This window comes from Pseudophryne corroboree, chromosome 1 (assembly GCF_028390025.1).
Source record: "Pseudophryne corroboree isolate aPseCor3 chromosome 1, aPseCor3.hap2, whole genome shotgun sequence".
NCBI lineage: Eukaryota > Metazoa > Chordata > Amphibia > Anura > Myobatrachidae > Pseudophryne > Pseudophryne corroboree.
In genome coordinates this window covers 1,038,675,462-1,038,692,110 of record NC_086444.1, presented here as the reverse complement: position 1 = coordinate 1,038,692,110, position 16,649 = coordinate 1,038,675,462, and the positions used below count along the sequence as shown (strand labels likewise).

At 43.7% G+C, this 16,649-nt stretch overlaps 2 pseudogenes; one reads left to right on the top strand and one right to left on the bottom strand.

The window, feature by feature from the left end:
- Positions 1–7,904: 7,904 nt before the first annotated feature.
- Positions 7,905–8,022, bottom strand: LOC134943367 (5S ribosomal RNA; annotated as a pseudogene).
- A 6,785-nt stretch (positions 8,023–14,807) lies between these two features.
- On the top strand, positions 14,808–14,925 carry LOC134935908 (5S ribosomal RNA; annotated as a pseudogene).
- The last annotated feature ends 1,724 nt before the right edge of the window (positions 14,926–16,649 follow it).

Here is a 16,649-nt window from a genome sequence, read left to right as displayed (position 1 = left end):
TTGATTGATTATCTTATGCATTCTTGAATGATCCATTGTGATGTGAATTGTAGTCAATTGTCATCTCTTTATCTTCTTTTTGTGCCCTATTCTTCTTGTTTTTGCCAAATTAACCAATCACCATCCTTAATCCAAAATTCATTGAAGTTCAATAAAAAAGACATCCTGTTGGAATTGCTGACTCCTGTTTCATATCAATATAGCCTACCTCTCTGAGCAAGATTCTACACCACACACCTTGTAACCATATAATTATACTTACCTCTTTGGAGACCCATGTCGACAGGTGCTGCAGACAGAAACCACCAGGAATATGCCACAATGGCTATTTACCCGGAGATTTGCATATGCACAGTAGAGAAGTCTTTAGGAACATAGGGCCTAATTCAGACCTGATCACTGCTGTGCGTTATCACACAGCAGCCGATCAGCTCTGAACAGTGCACCGGCGCATGCATAGACATAGACGGCTGTCTCAACTCTGCGATCACCACTGCCTGATCGACCCTCACAGCGACGCGTATCTGCCTGCCAGCGTGCAGGAGCTGCGCTGGCTTGGAGCTACTCTTCAAGTACAAAAGCATTGCCACTGTACGACGCTTTTGTACTTGTGCGGCGGGGTAGGGCCTGACATGCAGGGCGGACTAGCCCTGTGCTGGGCATCCCCCCGCATGTCTGTGTGTCTGATTGTAGATGTGCTAAATTTAGCACATCTACGATCAGGTCTGAATTAGGCCCATAGTGCAGATGTCATTTTCCAATGTTCACAGAGACCTGCGCATGCAGGAAGCCTTAAATTGTCAATGTGTACAGGCTTCTAATTAGTGGTTTGTCTTGGGACCTTAACAAAACTTAATTCAGCTTTGCTTTCTTAAACTCTCATTCTGAATCTGAACCTATAAACACTGCATTATGTTATTAATCTTCTACCGATAGATAATACAGTGTATACTCATTTCAACCAGAATAGTTTCATATCTGAATCTCCAAAAAACAACCTACATTATTATTTTGACTCTAATTGTCCCCTCCCTCTTCCAGTAATACAGTATATGCTGAGGAACAACTGAAATTAGTTGGAACTAATCAAATACCAATTTACAACACAAAAGTACTCTAGCAGAAGGAATTTCTAAATGTAATACAACGAAGGACGAAAAAAAAATGAATTCAAAATTCAATCTTTATTGAAGTTTTACTAAGATGCATAAAATGAATTCCATAAGGTCCAATTAAAACCAACAAAATAAAACAAAGAAACCTGTATTGTAGTGTAGAAAAAAGTGATATAAAATATCCTAATAAACAGTATACCTCTGTCTTAATAAGATCAAGGTGACGGAGCTTGTTATAATTTTGTTAGCTCTTATGCTACAGTCTGAAATGTATCTTTCCATAATTTTTTGCAAACTGCAGTCTTACTGTATATTAAATACTGCCGAGATTAACAAGTAGCACAATATTAAATTGTTAACTGCCCCTTTTTGTTATTGAGGAGTCTGTACAATAAATTATAAAAATTTGTAAGATAGAGAAAACTATTGTTTGACTATAACTTAAGAAACACCCACTTATGTACAATTATCTGTTCGACTCAGTTATTTGTATTGTTTATGATTGACAGGGGTGTATCTAGGAGTCCGGGCGCCCCTGGCAAAGTAAGGGACTGGCGCCCCCATATTTGACATAGGGAAGGTGCATGTGCAAAAAATGGACTTGATCTTTTGGGAAAGGGGCATGACCATACATAGTTCCCCCAATTCAAATTAAGCTACACAGTAGTAACCCTTATACACATCATGCCCACACAGTAGCAGTTCCCTTTACACATTATGCCCACACAGTAATTCTTATAACACTGAGGAGACATCAGCAGTGTCTGGCCTGGCTGAAGACGCAATGCCACCCAAGGCCAGGTAGTATAATCAAATAGTAGTGCAAAGAAGTGCAGTGCAGCACACTACCCAATGGTGCAAGTAGAAAATAAACGTTAGTGGTACTTTGTGCATACAAGGAAGGCACGTGCACGCCCATAAAATGGGTATGGCCACATGGGGCATGGCCAATGAAAACGGGCATGATACACATATAACCCCAATACTGCAGTGCCAGATACACATATGCCCCAATAGCGCCAGATACACATATGCCCCCACAGTGCCAGATACACATATGCCCCCACAGTGCCAGATACACACATGCCCCCACAGTGCCAGATATGCCCCCCATGCTGTTAGATATGCCCCCACAGTGCCAGATACACATATGACCCCACAGTGCCAGATATGCCCCCACAGTGCCAGGTACACATATGCCCCCACAGTGCCAGGTACACATATGCCCCCACAGTGCCAGATATGCCCGCAAGTTGCCATATATACCCCCACATTGCCAGATACACATGCCCCCATGGTGCTAGATATGCCCTCATAGTGCCAGACATGCCCCCACAGTGCTAGATATGCCCCCACTGTACCAGATACACATATGCCCCCACAGTGTCAGATAAACCTCCACAGTCATATAGTCATAGTCCCAATCCCCCTCCCAGCGCATAGCCATAGTCCCCTCCCAGTAAATAACCCCCACCACCCCAAGCAATAGCCGTAGTCCCCACAGCACATAGCTGTAGTCTCCACCTCTCCCAACACAGTCATACAGTAGTCCCCACCCCCTCCCATCACATAACAACAGTTACCTGACAGCATAGATAGCCATAGCCCCCCTCCCTGCACATAGCCCCTCATCTCCCCAAGCAGATAGCCATAGTCCCCATCCCCCTCCCAGCACATAGCTGTAGTCCGTCCCTAGCACATAGTAGTAGTAGTCTCCCCCTCTCCCAGCACATACATAGCCTCCACACACAGCACTTAGCCTTAGTCCCCACCCCACAACATCCGAGCAGATAGCTGTAGTGTCTGGAAATACCTGCTGTGCCGAGCTGCCTGGGATGGAGGATCACTCAGCAGGCAGGAGCTGGCGCCGGTGTCCAGCACCCAGAGCCGGCCCTAGGCATAGGCAAACTGAGAAATTGCCTAGGGCATCTGGAATGCCTAGGGGCACAAGCAGCTTCTGCTGATAAAAATGATATGCAGCATGCCTATATTCTGTGTGTGACTGTGGCTGTATTTGCATATGAAATGCTACGTTACAGTGTTTCCTGTAATCACTGTAATGTAGCATTCCATGTGCAGATACAGTTGCACACAGAATATAGGCATGCTGCATATAATTTTATCAGATCAGCAGAAGTTGCTTGTGTGTCCTAGTCATATAGCAATGCAAATAAGATGTTAGAGCTGGCCAGGAACTGCCAGCTGACTCACGCCAGGCATCTCCTGCTGCATGGCATATTGAGGCAAGATGTATGAGGACACATCTATATCGATGCAAAGGCAGAGGTCACAGTGTTAGCAGCCATGTGAGTGCTGTGTGCGGGTGGGTTGGTTGTGCAATAGTGTTCGGCATATGTGTAAGGGGCACTATGGTGTCAATATTTGTCATTATTAGGTCATTAATAATGTGCAGCGTATGTGTAAGGGACATTATATGTATATGGGCATTAATAAAGTTTTGCATAATGTGTAAGGCGCATTTTGTTTCTAATGACATTAATATATGTGTCATATGTGTAAGGGGCATTATTGTGTGGTATTACTAATGTGTGGCATTATATGTATAAGGTGCTTAACTGTGTTGCTTAACATATAGAAAGGGCACTACTGTGTGGTGTGGTCTAATGTGAATAAAGAGCAATATGATGTGGTGTAATGTGAATAAGGAGCAATTAAGTGTGATGTAATGTGAATAAGGGGCTTTACTGTGAGTAATGTATATAAGGTAAAGTTGTACTACTGTGTGATGTAACGTGAATAAGGGACACTATCGCATGATATAATGTGAATAAAGTTGCACTACTAGGTAGCGTAATTTGAATTGGGGGTACTATTTTGTGGCCATGCCCCTTTTCAGCAAGAACAGTCCCGTTTTTGGGCTGCACACCAAATGTGTGCACTGTTCCTATTTAAAATATAGGGGGTAGGAGCACCAAAATGAGAACTGCTATTGGTGAGGGGTGATGGTGCTGAGAAAAGGGTACACGGTTAGAGGTGGAACTAGCGGCGGTGCTAGGCGGCACCAGCCAAAATCTTGCCTAGGGCATCATATTGGTTAGGGCCGGCTCTGCCGGCACTGCACCAAACTACGTGAAGAAATTGAAAATAAACTACAGCTCCCAGCAGCCCTTGCCACCGGGAGCTCCTGACAGCAAGGGTTGCTGAGAGTTGTAGTTTATTTTCAGTTTCTTCCCTGACTGCTGAGCGATTCTCCGCCCTCCATCCCAGGCAATGCACAGGCATCTCGGCACAGCAGGGATTGCCAGACACTACGGCTTAAGGGATTCCACCCATTGGCCAAGGGTGGCACCGTCGGGCAGCGCCCCCTGGTCAGCTGGTGCCCCTGGCGAGTGCCTTCCTGGTCAATGGGTAAATACGCCTCTGGCAGTCCGTACCACCCACATGCTCCTAGTGATGCTACTTGGCAAAGGAAAGAAGGGGACGTTTCAGGTGCAATACAAGTGCTAGAGCAAACGGTTGCAACTAAATATAGGCACACTTCTATATAATATCTGGGATGAAGATGAGGTTCTTAGAAGGTATATAAAAACAGTACACCTCCATCAAATGTATCTGAAAGGGCAATAATATACAATGAAATACCATGATTGTTTTGCATTTAATATTTTCCTTTTATATCCCGAGTCCATAAACGCTTTGAAAAGCTGCCTCTTAGCAAACATACTACTAATTGGGTTAGATCACTAGCGCAGAAATGGTCTAAAACCCCATGCATCAGGAGCAGCTAGGCTCAATGATAGTCCTGGCTCATAAATTAGTAAGTAGAAAAATACGTTGGCGTTCCTGCGCTCACATTATGTCCTAACCCTACTCTTGGAATGTCCTCATGATGTGCCTGATTGTGTTGCTGTGTGTATATTGGGAGTAGGAAGGATGAAGAGTCAAGGAGGGGGGCAGAGATAATAAGGTCTGAACAGGAGTTGGTGAAGAGAAGGAAGTAGTGTGGTCAGAAAAGGTGTGGAGAGCGATGAGTAGGGAGAGAGGGAAGAAGAGGGAGAGAGGGCAGGAAGAAGGGTGGACAGAGGAGGGGGTAGGATAAGAGCGGTGTGTTCTGGAGTGTTGACATCTATGATGACTGATGAGTATAGAAGTGTTAATATTAATGGTGTGGTAATGATGCAAAATGAGGCTAGAAGCCTGTCCTATGGTCAGTGACCGCCCCAATCTGGTATAGCTGCCATATCCCTTGCTATACTTTCTCAGAAGACTTACAGAAATAAATACCATTGGTTCTTTATAGCACAGGAACAGAATGCACTGTAGTGTCAGGAAAGGGGGTGCAGCAGTGTCAAACAGTGATAAAGAACATATGGCCATTTTACACCATACAGAGTTTTTACGGGCACAGAAGGGCAAATGTAGAGTCTCTATTATGTAAGAAATTGCACACTTCAGAGACTCCTTACGTTTCTGGGATAGAATAGTAAAGAAATCCTGGAAACGAGTATTCTTCTGTCTTGCACTACAAAGTTTTGGGATCTACACTAGGAAAGAAGCATTTGTTTCTTTAGTTATATAGTCCAAGAACGTAGTTATTACTGGGCATGGGAGTTGCCTGTCATCTCCCCTCTCTGGGCCCAGCTTTGTGGCCTCTCATCGAGAGCGTAACTAACATGGGTGCAGTGAGTGCGGTTGCTACAGGGTCCACCTTCTCGCACATAATCACGCATCACACTGTGACCCCCGATGCCCAAGTTCCATGACTCTGCGACACAGCTTAAAGATACAAAGGTGGTAGACCAGACTGCCAAGGATCTCCTCCTGACTTCTTCCCCACCCAATCACGCTGCTGCCATGCTGGGATTGACTGAAGGTGTAATGTAATGTGATGCGGTCAAATGTGACAAAAGTACACGTGCAGTCCACTGCTTTTTTAGACCCATACAAGATGATCTCCATGCTGGGGGAAATAGGAGGGGAGTGGCATTAACAATTCGAGAACAGGGGGAATCACAAAATTTGAAAAATCAGGATGGCGGGGGAGAGGGGCTAGGAGGGAGGGCAGTAGCTTGCCTGGTATCTTAGTTACGCCCCTACTTCTCACATTCCCTCCCTGGCCCTTTAATATTCTCAAGCACATCCAAAAATTGCAGATTATTTTGTAAATGCCCATTATCTAGGTCATCTACTTTACCTGAAGGGCCCTAGAGTGGGAATCTACACCAGTTTGGCATGTGTGATTGCGATCCTCAGCATAATTTGTTCTGGATTCTAAAGCAGTGATGCGAGAGGCATGGGAACCTATGCGGGCCAGGGATGCTTCTAAACATGTCTTTAATTCTCAAAATGTTTATTCATGAGAGGCAGCATTAAGTCTGACATCTCCCACCGAGGCTGAGGAGGTAGAGGATATGTGAGAAAAGTATTTCTGTGTGCCCACTTTGGCAGAGAGGTAGAAGATTTGTGAGTGGAGAACTTCTGTGTTCCCTTCTTGGCAGAGGATTTATGAGAGAAGGATTTCTGTGTGTCTGCCTTGGTAGAGGATTTATGAGAGGAGGATTTCTGTGTGCCCACCTAAGCAGAGATGGTAGAAGATTTGAGAAAGGAGAATTTGTATGCAAACCTTGGCAGAGGAGGTAGAGAATTTATGAGGAGGAATTCCGTGTGCCCGCCTTGGCAGAGGAGGTAGAGGATTTGTGAGAAAGCTCTGTCCCTGAGAATCCAAGACTTCTAGGGGTACTTTTCACATAAAATACCCCTAGTATGTGCTGCGACACTGCCATCACTATCAGTTTATAGCAGACATCAGATGTCTGGGGACACAGTGCAGGATGCCAGTGATCAGATAATCGGAGCCACGTGGGAGAGCACCGGGACACCGACCATCACACCAGAGGGGATGTAAGTATGTTTTGATTTTTTTTTAGGGTGAGCGACCTGTGGTCTTATTAGACACATATGGCTGATCACAGGAGCCGGCTCCCGACTCCACTCTGCCTGTCAGAGCGGAGTTTGGAGCCAGGAATCAGAGGGGACTGCGGATAATGCTGTCTGAAGATAGCGTTATTATGACAGGGCTACCGAAAGAGAAAGCGACCTGGCACCGGTATAAATTATGATAAAGTGAGAGAAACCAAATGTGGACAATTATTGGAAAGAGAAGGACTTTCAATTACAGTCCCTGTTGGTGGTGCGCCCAGAGCTAGGAAGTACATGTACTTGAAAACTGGAGAGAAAGAAAGCTCTTGTGTGGGCGCACTCTTGAGAGAAAAGAGAAGAAAAAATTCTTCAGATATGAATCGAGAAGATAATTAAAACATATGTTTATTTAACAATTGATTAAAAAGTTATTAATATCCCACTGTGATCAAAAGAAAAAAGATTTTTTTTACTTTTTTTTTTATTTTTATTTATATCAAATAGGAAAAATATGCGAAAATTATGAAATGTTCTGGTCTAAATAATCACATGAGAAGGATTAGAAAGGTTGCAGACACCTAATAGTCTGACACCCGTTTCTCCTGACCAGCACAGAAATTCTGTGTTAATAAGACCAAGCAGGCAGATCCAATGTTATGTCTTTGCAAGACCACTGAAGGGGTCAATACTGGACAGATTACCGGTCACCTGTTGTTCATATGGCACAATTTGTCAACATATCTTACACATTCCTGAACGTTTGTTGGAAGACGTAGAAATGGAAGGAAGAGAGGAGAAAAGCAAAAAGAAAAGGCCCAAAATTGGGTATGAAGATGGGGAAAAGGCAGGGGTGAATATGGTGATGCTGCTGTTGGTGTCCACCCTTCAAATGAAGGGGAATAGTGTCCTACTGTACAACACCAGGTATTCCCAGGGAGTCTCCTCTCGGGTACTGACCTGGCCCACCGCTGTTTGGCTTCCAAGATCGGACGAGATCGGGCATTGACAGCGTGGTATGATAGTAGAGAGGCTATCTATCAATGAGAGTGCACCTATATAAGAAAAGTGAGAGAAGAAGATAATAGAAAATAGAAAAGGATAGGGTCTAGTTACTGTGTGGATCTGCTTTCCACGCTAGGCAAGGTGAATTAGTTACCACATAGTAACGTGGTACACCCTGGATCGTGGATGAGAGTCCACTGAAAAAGAGTAGGACAGTGAGGATGAGAGAAAAGAGGTTATACAAAAAAATTAAAAAATATGTAAAGTGTTGATTAGAAAAATAATATATGCCAGTCAGTTTATATTGTTAAACATGAGATGGTTATCCCAAAAAGAGGGAACAGAAATCTATATATATGGCAAAAAATGAATAACATAAGAGAAAACGTCAGGTAAATTTGTGAATCACAATAAAGATACCAGATATGTTTTGTGCATAGGCACCTATGAGTACAGTAATATAGATTCACTGTTGATATGAGGACAGTACGATACACTGTTCAGGTAAATCTGGTGACAGAATGTGCAGCAGGTTAATTAACCTATGTTCATAAAGATTAATAAATTGTGATATAAATGGGAAATCCCAAAAGTTATAATCACTAATATATCTTATGCATTATACACATGTCACAATAAAGATTTAGATATTGGAAATGATACTCATGGTGTCAGAGTCCGGGAGCCAATGGTAACCAGCAGTCCTCCATGGAAGAATCTCCTGCTGGGGTCCTGTGGAAAACGCGTTTCGCCCATTAGGCTTGTTCACTTCCGGGATCTCGCATTCCCATTCTAGGTGTGGGGTTTAAAAATCCTGTTAATTGAAATAGCAGCCAATAGAAAGTTACTTACTGATTGAGCATGGGTGCGGGGATGATAGGTGTGTCTGTGCGGTCTATGGAAGCGTATTGCTAGCGCTTCCCAGCCGACGTCAGCGGCACGTGATCAAATCGAGATCACAGGGGAAGCGGTGCTAGTAAGCATGCGCAATGAAGGCCTCCCCGTCGCCGTGGTAACCCGGTGCATAGAGCGGCGCCATATTGGGAGAGGGTATTCCAGGAGTTGTTGTGAAAATCTCCCTGTCGCCATGGTGACCTGGTGCGGAAAGCGGCACCATATTGGGAGAGGGTATGCCAGGGATTGTTGTGAATATAGATTATGGTAATGGGTTAGGTAAATATGTTATACGACAAAGGAATTAGAGTGTGGGTTTTGGTGCTCGCTATAGTGTCAGGCCGGGGTTATGAGCTGGTATTAAAGCTTATATGGTGGAGGCTGTGACGTATGGTACAGCTCCGCCAGCGCGAGGGACAGATGCAGGCTCCAAAAGGGGGTCAGAACCGCAGAGAAGATCATCGGGGCCGACCTTCCCTCAGTCCAGGACCTGTACTTGTCCAGAGCTAAAAAGCGGGCAATGAAGATAGTAAAAGACCAGCTACACCCCAGCCACAGCATGTTTAACTTGCTTCCTTCAGGCAGGCGTTACAGGGCTGTCCCCGCCAGATCCACCAGAAGCCTCAAAAGTTTCTTTCCCCAAGCTGTCCGCCTGCTGAACTCCTGAACATTGACTGACTAGACGTACATGTAACCAACTTGTGTCCCTACGGTATACCTATCTGTGTAACTTTACTTGCCCCCCCCACACACACACACACACACACACACCTGCTTACCTGTTACCTACTTGGCTGTTGTATAGCAAACCGAAGACAAATTCCTAGTATACGTAAGTATACCTGGCCAATAAAGCTGATTCTGATTCTGATTCTGAAGAAGAGAAAACTCTATTTCATGAGCTGATCTGGGCATATGAGTGAGACCGCATGATCATTCGGCCCTTAGGATTCCCCTGGACCAAAATATGGATAGATAAATGATGAGAATATGAAATTAAAGATTGTGTCATACATAGAATATGAAATTGAAAGGTGTGTCATACATAGAGTAATGGAATAATGTAAATTATATAGGAAAGCTAGATTCGGGAAGGAAGATGACTAAATTGAGGAATACTGACAGTGGTGATGTGGGAATGTTATGGTTGGGAGATTGGGATGCTATCACTGGGAGCATATGGGCGACGCATCCCAGATTTTTGGAGTGGGCGCGTCTGGAGTCCGCAATATGTGGGCAGACAGGGAACAGTGGGAAAAGAGGAGGGGGGAGGGGTGGGGGGGGTGGGGTTGGGTGGAACAGGTGTAAAAGGCTAAGAAGGGAAAGAGACGAAGACATTACTGTGACCCTGGTAATCGGGTCGATAAGTGAATTAGCTGATTGGGTGAGGGGTGTCAGAAAAAATGGTGTTGGGGAATAAAGTACCTTGGGACCTGGAGAGTGTGTATTGGGTGTAGACTAGGAGGTGAGATCTGCAGTGGATGGGGTACCCCCTAAGTAGTGAGGCCTGAGGTGTGGTGCAAAGTGATATTGCTTTACGGAGGAAAATTGTTATAAGGGGTGGAGAAAATATCTTGGGTTATATGAAAAATGCGTTATATAAATTGTGTCAAGATTGTGTGTAAAAGAGGTGAAATTCAACTGAAAAACACGAAAATGGAGGATGTAGGGGAACCACCTTCATAGGTGAATGTGGGTGAAAGGTATGGGGTAGATGGGCTGGGGTGGAAGAAATTGATTTGATGGATTGGGAAGGGGGGGGTTTAAACTGAGAATAGCAATAAGAATGAGAATAGGTTAGAGGTGTGTGCCCCTGATAAGGGGCGGGGCTAGGGGAGGGGGAGGGTGGGAAGGGATGCAGGTATTGGAATAATGAGTGATGGGTAAAACAACAAATTGTGTCTGATCTACGGGGTTGGCGTAGACCTTCTAAATAGCGGAGGTAGATAATGTGAGGAGGAAGAAAAATGGATCAATTAGGATCCATGGACATAATTCCAAGTGTTTATAGAAATGCACCATAGTTAATATTTTCATTCAGTCCATGGGGTCTTAGAGTGTCGAGGCAAAAAATCCATTCGCCCTCTTTTTTGTACAATTCTTTGGTCATGTCGCCTCCTCGTATGCCCAAGTGAATGCGATCCAAGCCAAAGACTTTCAGATCTTTCATCAGACCTTTATGCTGAAAATGAAAATGTCTGGCAACCGTGGTGAGTTGTCTCATACGTGCCAGATCTTTGGATGCGTTTCGAATATTCCCCAGATGTTCCAGAACCCTCTCTTTAAGTTTCCGTGTGGTCATACCGACATATTTCATATTGCAGCTGCAAGTAATGCAGTAAATTCATTTTACAAAATTATTGTACAAAAAAGAGAGCGAATGGATTTTTCGCCTCGACACTCTAAGACCCCATGGACTGAATGAAAATATTAACTATGATGCATTTCTATAAACACTTGGAATTATGTCCATGGATCCTAATTGATCCATTTTTCTTCCTCCTCACTTTATCTACCTCCGCTATTTAGAAGGTCTACACCAACCCCGTAGATCAGACACAATTTGTTGTTTTACCCATCACTCATTATTCCAATAACTGCATCCCTTCCCACCCTCCCCCTCCCCTAGCCCCGCCCCTTATCAGGGGCACACACCTCTAACCTATTCTCATTCTTATTGCTATTCTCAGTTTAAACCCCCCCTTCCCAATCCATCAAATCAATTTCTTCCACCCCAGCCCATCTACCCCATACCTTTCACCCACATTCACCTATGAAGGTGGTTCCCCTACATCCTCCATTTTCGTGTTTTTCAGTTGAATTTCACCTCTTTTACACACAATCTTGACACAATTTATATAACGCATTTTTCATATAACCCAAGATATTTTCTCCACCCCTTATAACAATTTTCCTCCGTAAAGCGATATCACTTTGCACCACACCTCAGGCCTCACTACTTAGGGGGTACCCCATCCACTGCAGATATCACCTCCTAGTGCACACCCAATACACACTCTCCAGGTCCCAAGGTACATTATGCCCCAACACCATTTTTTCTGACACCCCTCACCCAATCAGCTAATTCACTTATCGACCCGATTACCAGGGTCACAGTAATGTCTTCGTCTCTTTCCCTTCTTAGCCTTTTACACCTGTTCCACCCAACCCCCCCCCCCCACCCCTCCCCCCTCCTCTTTTCCCACTGTTCCCTGTCTGCCCACATATTGCGGACTCCAGATGCGCCCACTTCAAAAAATCTGGGATGCGTCGCCCATATGCTCCCAGTGATAGCACTCCAATCTCCCAACCATAACATTCCCACATCACCACTGCCAGTATTCCTCAATTTAGTCATCTTCCTTCCCGAATCTAGCTTTCCTACATAATTTACATGATTCCATTACTCTATGTATGACACACCTTTCAATTTCATATTCTCATCATTTATCTATCCATATTTTGGTCCAGGGGAATCCTAAGGGCCGAATGATCATGCGGTCTCACTCATATGCCCAGATCAGCTCATGAAATAGAGTTTTCTCTTCTTGTCACAGCCTCCACCGTATAAGCTTTAATACCAGCTCATAACCCCGGCCTGACACTATAGCGAGCACCAAAACCTACACTCTAATTCCTTTGTCGTATAACATATTTACCTAACCCATTACCATAATCTATATTCACAACAATCCCTGGCATACCCTCTCCCAATATGGTGCCGCTTTCCGCACCAGGTTACCATGGCGACAGGGAGATTTTCACAACAACTCCTGGAATACCCTCTCCCAATATGGCGCCGCTCTATGCACCGGGTTACCACGGCGACAGGGAGGCCTTCATTGCGCATGCTTACTAGCGCCGCTTCCCCTGTGATCTCGATTTGATCACGTGCCGCTGACGTCGGCTGGGAAGCGCTGGCAATACGCTTCCATAGACCGCACAGACACACCTATCATCCCAGCCCCCATGCTCAATCAGTAAGTAACTTTCTATTGGCTGCTATTTCAATTAACAGGGTTTTTAAACCCCACACCTAGAATGGGAATGCGCGATCCCGGAAGTGAACAAGCCTAACGGGCGAAACGCGTTTTCCACAGGACCCCAGCAGGAGATTCTTCCATGGAGGACTGCTGGTTACCATTGGCTCCCGGACTCTGACACCATGAGTATCATTTCCAATATCTAAATCTTTATTGTGACATGTGTATAATGCATAAGATATATTAGTGATTATAACTTTTGGGATTTCCCATTTATATCACAATTTATTAATCTTTATGAACATAGGTTAATTAACCTGCTGCACATTCTGTCACCAGATTTACCTGAACAGTGTATCGTACTGTCCTCATATCAACAGTGAATCTATATTAATGTACTCATAGGTGCCTATGCACAAAACATATCTGGTATCTTTATTGTGATTCACAAATTTACCTGACGTTTTCTCTTATGTTATTCATTTTTTGCCATATATATAGATTTCTGTTCCCTCTTTTTGGGATAACCATCTCAGGTTTATCAATATAAACTGACTGGCATATATTATTTTTCTAATCAACACTTTACATATTTTTTCATTTTTTGTATAACCTCTTTTCTCTCATCCTCACTGTCCTACTCTTTTTCAGTGGACTCTCATCCACGATCCAGGGTGTACCACGTCACTATGTGGTAACTAATTCACCTTGCCTAACGTGGAAAGCAGATCCACACAGTAACTAGACCCTATCCTTTTCTATTTTCTATTATCTTCTTCTCTCACTTTTCTTATATAGGTGCACTCTCATTGGTAGATAGCCTCTCTACTATCATACCACGCTGTCAATGGCCGATCTTGTCCGATCTTGGAAGCCAAACAGCAGTGGGCAAGGTCAGTACCCGAGAGGAGACTCCCTGGGAATACCTGGTGTTGTAGAGTAGGACACTATTCCCCTTCATTTGAAGGGTGGACACCAACAGCAGCATCACCATATTCACCCCTGCCTTTTCCCCATCTTCATACCCAATTTTGGGCCTTTTCTTTTTGCTTTTCTCCTCTCTTCCTTCCATTTCTACGTCTTCCAACAAACGTTCAGAAAAGTGTAAGATATGTTGACAAATTGTGCCATATGAACAACAGGTGACCGGTAATCTGTCCAGTATTGACCCCTTCAGTGGTCTTGCAAAGGCATAACATTGGATCTCCCTGCTTGGTCTTTCCACAGGACCCCAGCAGGAGATTCTTCCATGGAGGACTGCTGGTTACCATTGGCTCCCGGACTCTGACACCATGAGTATCATTTCCAATATCTAAATCTTTATTGTGACATGTGTATAATGCATAAGATATATTAGTGATTATAACTTTTGGGATTTCCCATTTATATCACAATTTATTAATCTTTATGAACATAGGTTAATTAACCTGCTACACATTCTGTCACCAGATTTACCTGAACAGTGTATCGTACTGTCCTCATATCAACAGTGAATCTATATTAATGTACTCATAGGTGCCTATGCACAAAACATATCTGGTATCTTTATTGTGATTCACAAATTTACCTGACGTTTTCTCTTATGTTATTCATTTTTTGCCATATATATAGATTTCTGTTCCCTCTTTTTGGGATAGCCATCTCATGTTTATCAATATAAACTGACTGGCATATATTATTTTTCTAATCAACACTTTACATATTTTTTCATTTTTTGTATATCCTCTTTTCTCTCATCCTCACTGTCCTACTCTTTTTCAGTGGACTCTCATTCACGATCCAGGGTGTACCACGTCACTATGTGGTAACTAATTCACCTTGCCTAACGTGGAAAGCAGATCCACACAGTAACTAGACCCTATCCTTTTCTATTTTCTATTATCTTCTTCTCTCACTTTTCTTATATAGGTGCACTCTCATTGGTAGATAGCCTCTCTACTATCATACCACGCTGTCAATGCCCGATCTCGTCCGATCTTGGAAGCCAAACAGCGGTGGGCCAGGTCAGTACCCGAGAGGAGACTCCCTGGGAATACCTGGTGTTGTAGAGTAGGACACTATTCCCCTTCATTTGAAGGGTGGACACCAACAGCAGCATCACCATATTCACCCCTGCCTTTTCTCCATCTTCATACCCAATTTTGGGCCTTTTCTTTTTGCTTTTCTCCTCTCTTCCTTCCATTTCTACGTCTTCCAACAAACGTTCAGGAATGTGTAAGATATGTTGACAAATTGTGCCATATGAACAACAGGTGACCGGTAATCTGTCCAGTATTGACCCCTTCAGTGGTCTTGCAAAGACATAACATTGGATCTCCCTGCTTGGTCTTATTAACACAGAATTTCTGTGCTGGTCAGGAGAAACGGGTGTCAGACTATTAGGTGTCTGCAACCTTTCTAATCCCTCTCATGTGATTATTTAACCAGAACATTTCATATTTTTCGCATATTTTTCCTATTTGATATAAATAATAAAAAAATTAAAAAGTAAAAAAATCTTTTTTCTTTTGATCACAGTGGGATATTAATAACTTTTTAATCAATTGTTAAATAAACATATGTTTTAATTATCTTCTCGATTCATATCTGAAGAATTTTTTCTTCTCTTTTCTCTCAAGAGTGCGCCCACACAAGAGCTTTCTTTCTCTCCAGTTTTCAAGTATTATGACAGGGCTGCCAAGTATATTTTTTCACATTTTTTTTTTTTTTAGTAAATTCTACCAGAACACATTTCCCATTGCAAGCATGGAAAATGCGATCTGATTACTAAAACGAACTGCACCAAAAGCCCTTTAATACATCCAGTGAAACTAAAATAATGTGAAAAGGGTGTGACATTGCCCTTTTCCACATATTATTAAAAATAATATTAATAAATATGCCCAATAGTCTGGTAAGTATAAACAATAATAAAGAGAGCACTAAGTAGATATCCAGAAATTACAAAAGGCACTTATCAGAACCCAGCAGCAGAGGCAGAGGTCAAAGACATCCTGTATACTGTTATGGAGACCTCTGTGAGTGGGGAAGGTGTAGCTAGCAGCTATGCTCCTATGTAATAAAAGGCTAACGCTGCTCTTCACCTCTATGAGGGGAATTCAAGTGTTTTGCAGACCAGTGGACACTAGATGGTATCTGAAGGAGCAATTCAATTGTTGCTCCGCTCGGACGCACACAGCCACCGGCACTGACATTACTGTAATGTTGTTCTGTCATTTTGACGGTCTGGTAACTAGTGTTACTCTACAATAAGATTAGGTCTGGCGATGATGGAGATGGCCTCTGCCTAATGCTGCACTCCTGATGCATCAGCTAATCCATCCCCACCAGCCCTCCTGTGTGTCCCTAGACATGGAACTCCACCATTGCCAGCGTTACCCAAGTGCATGGAGAGGTTTCTCCCCTCTCATATGCCCAGAAAGCAGCAGTGCCAGCACCTGGAGAGAGTATGGTGCAATTCCAAGATCGCAATGGCACCCGCACTGCTGGAGGTAAAGGCTGTTGCTTTGCCCGCGCTGACCTCTGCAGCATCTTTCCCTCTAACAGCCATGGCTACACCCAGTGCCGTAACTAGACATTGCCCCCAGTGCCAGTAGTTCACACTTAAGGTGTATACACACTGGTAGATATATCTGCTGATCAATGGATCTGCACATATATCTATAGCCGGATCAGGCAGTGGGTTGTGCATACACACTGCCCGATCCGTCTTGACTGATGTTACTAACTGGTAGGACAATATAATGGCTGATATATCGGCCAGTGTGTACCCAGC